Source organism: Salvia hispanica, chromosome 4 (genome assembly GCF_029641045.1).
Source record: "Salvia hispanica isolate PSC_SH4W2 chromosome 4, Shi_PSC_v1, whole genome shotgun sequence".
In the NCBI taxonomy this organism is placed as follows: Eukaryota; Viridiplantae; Streptophyta; class Magnoliopsida; order Lamiales; family Lamiaceae; genus Salvia; species Salvia hispanica.
In genome coordinates this window covers 56,444,359-56,450,383 of record NC_142695.1, presented here as the reverse complement: position 1 = coordinate 56,450,383, position 6,025 = coordinate 56,444,359, and the positions used below count along the sequence as shown (strand labels likewise).

The 6,025-nt window shown below is 36.7% G+C and overlaps 1 pseudogene; it reads right to left on the bottom strand.

The window, feature by feature from the left end:
• Positions 1-4,438: 4,438 nt before the first annotated feature.
• Positions 4,439-5,089, bottom strand: LOC148929601 (secreted RxLR effector protein 161 pseudogene; annotated as a pseudogene).
• Between the last annotated feature and the right edge of the window lie 936 nt (positions 5,090-6,025).

Here is a 6,025-nt window from a genome sequence, read left to right as displayed (position 1 = left end):
ATGCTTTAGGCGTACGAGCTGCAACCAAAGCTGACTTAGTATCATCCAACACGTACAGACCATCCCTACGACTGCCTTGAGCCAAAATGTGTTGATTTTCCCGATGCTGAATTTTGAAGCAATTATCAGTAAAAACCACATCAATAGGTAAATCAGTAGTTAATTTGCTCACTGAAAGCAAGTTTTTAGTGAGTCCGGGAACAACTAACACCTCAGACAGATGAATAGAATTATTCAAATAACAAGTGTCAATATGAGAGATAGGTAATAAGGCACCATTACCGACTACAACTGAATCTGAACCTGTGTATGGCGTAGATGAGTGGAGTTGTGCCGGAGTAGGTGTCATGTGCGCTGATGCACCCGTGTCTAAGTACCAGTCAGAGATAGGAGGATCAGAGGCAATACTCGATGCGGAGAAAGCTTCAGCAACGTTGGCCACAGGTGTGGCAGTAGCAATCTCACGATTGAATCGATCGGGACAAACGTTGGCATAATGGCCAGTTGTCCTGCATATTTGACAGTGAGGCTGGCGCTTTTGGCTAAAACCACCACGACCACTCTTTTTCGGACCAGAACCGCGACCACGAGACATTTGGTTATTAGAAGACCGAGAGTATGTGTGTGCGGTGAAAGCAGTTGGGGACGACATGTTTGGTTCAAGTGTTTGTTGAAACATGTCCCAAGCTTCAGCATTGTTGAGAAGATCAGAAAAGGACGGTAATGAGGACATAGCCATTTGAGTTGCTGAGAAGCTAGAGAAGTCAGAGCCAAGTCCTTTCATAAAAAGATGGATTTTGTCTGTTTCATCAACGGATCGCCCAATCGCAGATAGTTGATCGCAAACGAGTTTGAAATCTCGTCCAAATTCAGAGACCGAGCGACCTCCTTTCTTGATGGACTGAAGTTGTCCTTTTAGACGGAGTTCTCGAGCCTTAGATTGATGACTAAAAGTGTGCTGTAGTGCGAGCCAAACAGCGCGAGCGGTGGTGCAGCTGATCACCACAGACATTGCTTCCTCGGACAAGGATGAGAATATTAGACTGACAAGTCTCTGATCCTCAACACGCCAAGATTGGTATGCTGGATTTGGTGTTGAGTTTCCGTCAGCGACCACGTCAGTCGGTGGCGCTGGACGTGATCCATCAATTAGGCTAATAAGCCCTTGACCAATGAGAAGTGGGTAGATTTGGCTTCTCCACAACAAGTAGTTTGTTGATGATAATTTAATAGTGAGCATATGGATTAAAGTACCATATGGCCATGTATCAGAAGAGAGGTTTGAAGAAGAAGCCATGGCTTAAGGCCTATGAACGGAGGGAGAGCAGCAGAGAAGGTAGAGCGAGAAGAGATTTGGGTTTCGGTATCCTAGGCTGATACCATGTGAATGTAAATATTGTATTTGCATTATTTTATGCTATCAATATTCTATTGATGCATTGTGTTTTTTTTTTTTTTTTTGTGTGGATTTTAATTTCTTGACTTAGTGAGGGATTATTGATTGAAATTATGTTTAAGATGCTGTTTTATCTAGCTGGGCGAATGAACTTGATTTGAAAATTCTTTGTAATGAGAATTGTTAACCAAAGACATGATAGTATTTTGAACCAAGCTGATTGTTGATTCAGATTTAGACCTCAGAAAGTTTATTCGAAATCACCATCTAATTCTATCCTCACAATTATCGAATTCAAAATTCCTCCTTAACAGTGACAAGATTAAATCCAATTGATGACAACAACGCTGATACAAGAAGCAGGCACAAAGGCGCTTTAATTAGATAGTAGTATACAATAACTACTCCTACTAAATTTATATTTGATTTTGGTGAAATTAACAGGTTGGGTTTTGGATTTGCTTCTTATTGATGTTTTTTTGGTACATTCATGGAATCATTTATGCTATATATATTCTCACCCAGTAGACATATTTATCTCCCTCTCCCATTCCCAGGTAAATAAATACTTTTATTCTCTATTTGTCACTTTGATTGATGTTAATTTGTAGTCACTAAAGCTTTATCTTCTTGATTTGGATGGCTAGGGAAGCCTCCACAAAATCATGTGGTGTGAATTGTTCGATTGTGTACTTTCATGGGTCTCATGCATCTTATGCTTTGCTCTACGGATGATCCGTTTAATACATATTGATAATTGATTTTGTGCATTGTAGACTGATTTTGTTCTTTATTTTATTGTTATTTTAGGTAAGGCAGGCGGCATTACCTACGAGTTCTGTTGAAGAGTGACGAATTGTGAATTGAAGGTTTTAGCTTATAATGATGTGATTGATTTTAATTTTAAAGTTAATGTAGTGTATAAATAATTTTTAAAAATGATGAGTAATTTTCCATTGTAAATTTAATTCTTTATTGTGATAGATTTTTATCTTCCTACTCAATGATTTATTATTTAAACATTATGTCATGTGATTTGTTTCAAATTTATTATGCTTCAATGTTGATTTGTATAGATTTTTTATTCTTCATATAACTAAAATTAATTTGTTTAATTAATTTAAAATTGAAAATTAATGTTTTAAAAATATATTTATCTTTGCATAGCACAGGCGTGATACTAGTCGTAGGTAAACACAACGCGTTGGTATTGAACTAAATTAGAAACAAAAGTTTGGAGCATTAGAATAATTTTGATGTTACAATCATATGGTATTCGTATTAAAGTTGAGTTTAGGACGCTTTTTGAAAGTGTCTCTAAGTGGTTTTAGGAATGTTTTTTAATAGCGTTTCTAAGCATTTGGGGACGCTTTTTTTTAAAAAGAGTCTAAGAATTTAGGGGCGCTTTTTAAAAAAGCGTCTCCAAATTAATTCACCGACTCTTGTTATTTGCGTCCTTAATTTTTTTGGCACACCAACAATAAGGACGCTTTTTGAAGCGTCAATGAAATATTTAGAAACAGAAAATTGCATCCCGAATCAACTAAAAAAGCCTCCTTATTCGTATTGTTTGTTGTAGTGACGCCAAATCGAATATTGATTTTTAACAGAAAAAAATGGTTAGATAACAGATGACTAACAGAAAATTAAACATTTTATAAATAAGGATCCAATGAAATACAAATTAAAAACATGTAACATCACTATTGGAACAAAAAAAGGTACAAGAATCTATTATGTTATAGGAACCTACATATATACGTTTGCCTAATAAAAATATAATGACTGAACATTGTAAATTCCTATTTTTGTGAGAGAGAGAAAGCTTGGGATATAACTGATAATGTTGGAAGAATAAAATGTATATCGGCGAAGAATACCATATCTCTCAAGATTCCTAGTGTTATTGGAATAGGTAAAAAGTTTATAATCTGTTTTCGCCGTAAACAATGTTAGGGAGATATATAAAACAGAGAAACAAAACCGGATATCTGAAAGTCGTGTTGATCACTTTCAGATCAAATCAATTTCGGGGTTCAACCAAAACGTTTGATCGGATAAAATTCAGAGTTTCAGAAAAATCATATGCTGTATTTTTCGATTATTTGAACCAGAAAAAATGATCAGTAGAAAAAGAAGATGAACCAGTGCAATGAAGCATTGCGACTGTTGGGAGAGAAACCGAAAATAACCGAATTTCAAAGGTTTCAAAATTTGCAATTTAGTCCTTCGATTTTCGGAAATTATATTTTCGGATGAATTTCCGCGCTGACCTGGCAGCTCGACCCCAGCCAGGGGCTCTGCCCCTTGGACCCCGCCAGGGGCTGCCGCCCCTTGGACCCCGCTACCCGGGGGCGCTGCCCCCGGACCCCCGTTCATCTTTTCTAGGAGCTTCGCTCCTAATATATTATAACGAATTCAAATAAGCGTGCACTCCGCACCTCCATACTTAAATGATGTATCATTATAACTATAACCGATCATTCAAGTTAATCCAATTACACTAAAATATCCAACAATCCTCCCCTATTTTAGTGCAATCCTTGATTAACTAAAACGAGTCATCTCAAACATTCAAACTTTTGCATAAATGAAATATCGTAACGATTGAATTCCATATTAGTACATTACACATTCCAAATATTCGAATACCCCGGGTGTCTCTAAGGATTGAACCCTGGGAACTCACATTGAATACACGAAGATAATGTACACAAAAGTTTACATACGGATATGTTCTATCTTGACACTATATTTTACTAGCCTATGTCCTTATCCTTCATAAACACGTCGAAACCAAGTCCCAGTTTCTTGAAGCGGCTAAACTTCATGCTTATATAGGTAGCTCCTTTATTCTTGCACCAACATTTGCAATTTTTCAAAAGAACTATTAAGAATATATATATTCAACCTCCTTAACTTGTAGGTCCGAACACATACCTTGGGACGATTTTCAAATGTGTTTCAATCTTCAAATATTAAGTCTTCCACATTGAATTTTGCATCTAGTATCATACTAAATGGGAATTGGGTATCTTAATATTAAAGATTTGTGGTGGACTTTAATCCCATCCCTATAGCCGATTTGTACACAAGATCTCTACTTAACCCTTTGGTTAAATGATCGGCTAAGTTATCATGAGTTCTCACAAACTCCACAGATATCACTCCATCCATAATAAGTTCACGAATCATGCTATGTCTAACACCTAAGTGTCTAGACTTTCCATTATACACTTGACTATATGCCTTAGCCAATGTAGCAGCACTATCACATCTGATAGATATAGGTGATATCGGTTTAGGCCACAATGGAATCTCATATATCAAATTTCTTAGCCATTCAGCCTCTTTACCAGCTGCTGCTAATGCCACAAACTCCGATTCCATTGTTGAATTGGTTATACAAGTTTGTTTCTTTGATGCCCAACATATAGCACCACCTCCAAGACGGAATACCCAACCACTTGTGGAAGAATGATCTTCCATATTGGTGATCCAACTTGCATCCGAATAACCTTCAAGAACAGAAGGAAATCCAGAATAAGACAACCTATAATCCATTGTTCCTTTTAAGTACTTAAATACTCGATTCATGGCTTGCCAATGGATTAAACTTGGATTGTGAGTATATCGACTCAACTTTCCAACTGCAAAGGGTATATCGGGTCTGGTACTAATCATAGCATACATTAGTGAACCAATAGCCTTTGAATATTCAAGCTGATTCACAGCAACTCCTTTATTAGGTACGAGCTTTGCACTAGGATCAAAAGGAGTCTTAACTGGAGAACAATCCTTGAAGTTAAATTTTTCCAAAATCTTCTCAATATAATGTGATTGAGAAATAGAAATTCCTTGTTCTCCATGTGTGATCTTTATTCCAAGAATCACATCAGCCTTCCCATGTCTTTCATCTCAAACTTAGATGACAAAAATGCCTTTGTTTTATCAACTTGATCTTGGTCAGTACCAAAGATCAACATGTCATCCACATATAGGCAAATGATAACCCCTTTACCGGTAGCATCAAATTTGCTATATACACACTTGTCTGCTTGGTTTAATACAAAACCATTCGACAACACCACGTCATCAAACTTTTGATGCCATTGTTTGGGGGCTTGCTTTAGTCCATAAAGAGATTTTACCAACTTACAAACCTTATGTTCATTACCAGGCATGACAAAGCCTTCTGGTTGTTTGATATAAATCTCTTCCTTTAATTCACCATTCAAAAAGGCAGTCTTAACATCCATTTGGTGAATTACAAGATTATGTATAGCAGCAAGTGCTAACAATAATCTAATTGTGGAAATCCTAGCAACAGGAGCATAGGTATCAAAGTAGTCAATTCCTTCCTTTTGTCTAAAGCCTTGGATAACCAATCTGGCTTTATACTTGTCTATGCTTCCATCCACCTTCATCTTCGTTTTGAAGATCCATTTGCTATTTAAAGCTTCACAACCGGGTGGTAAATCAGTCAATATCCAAGTACCATTTTGGATTATAGAATCCATCTCCTCTTGGATTGCCTCTTTCCAAAAAGCGGAATCTCTTGAAGCCATAGCTTCTTTGTAGGTTCTTGGATCATCACCAATAGTAAAGCAATATTGATATTGAAAATTA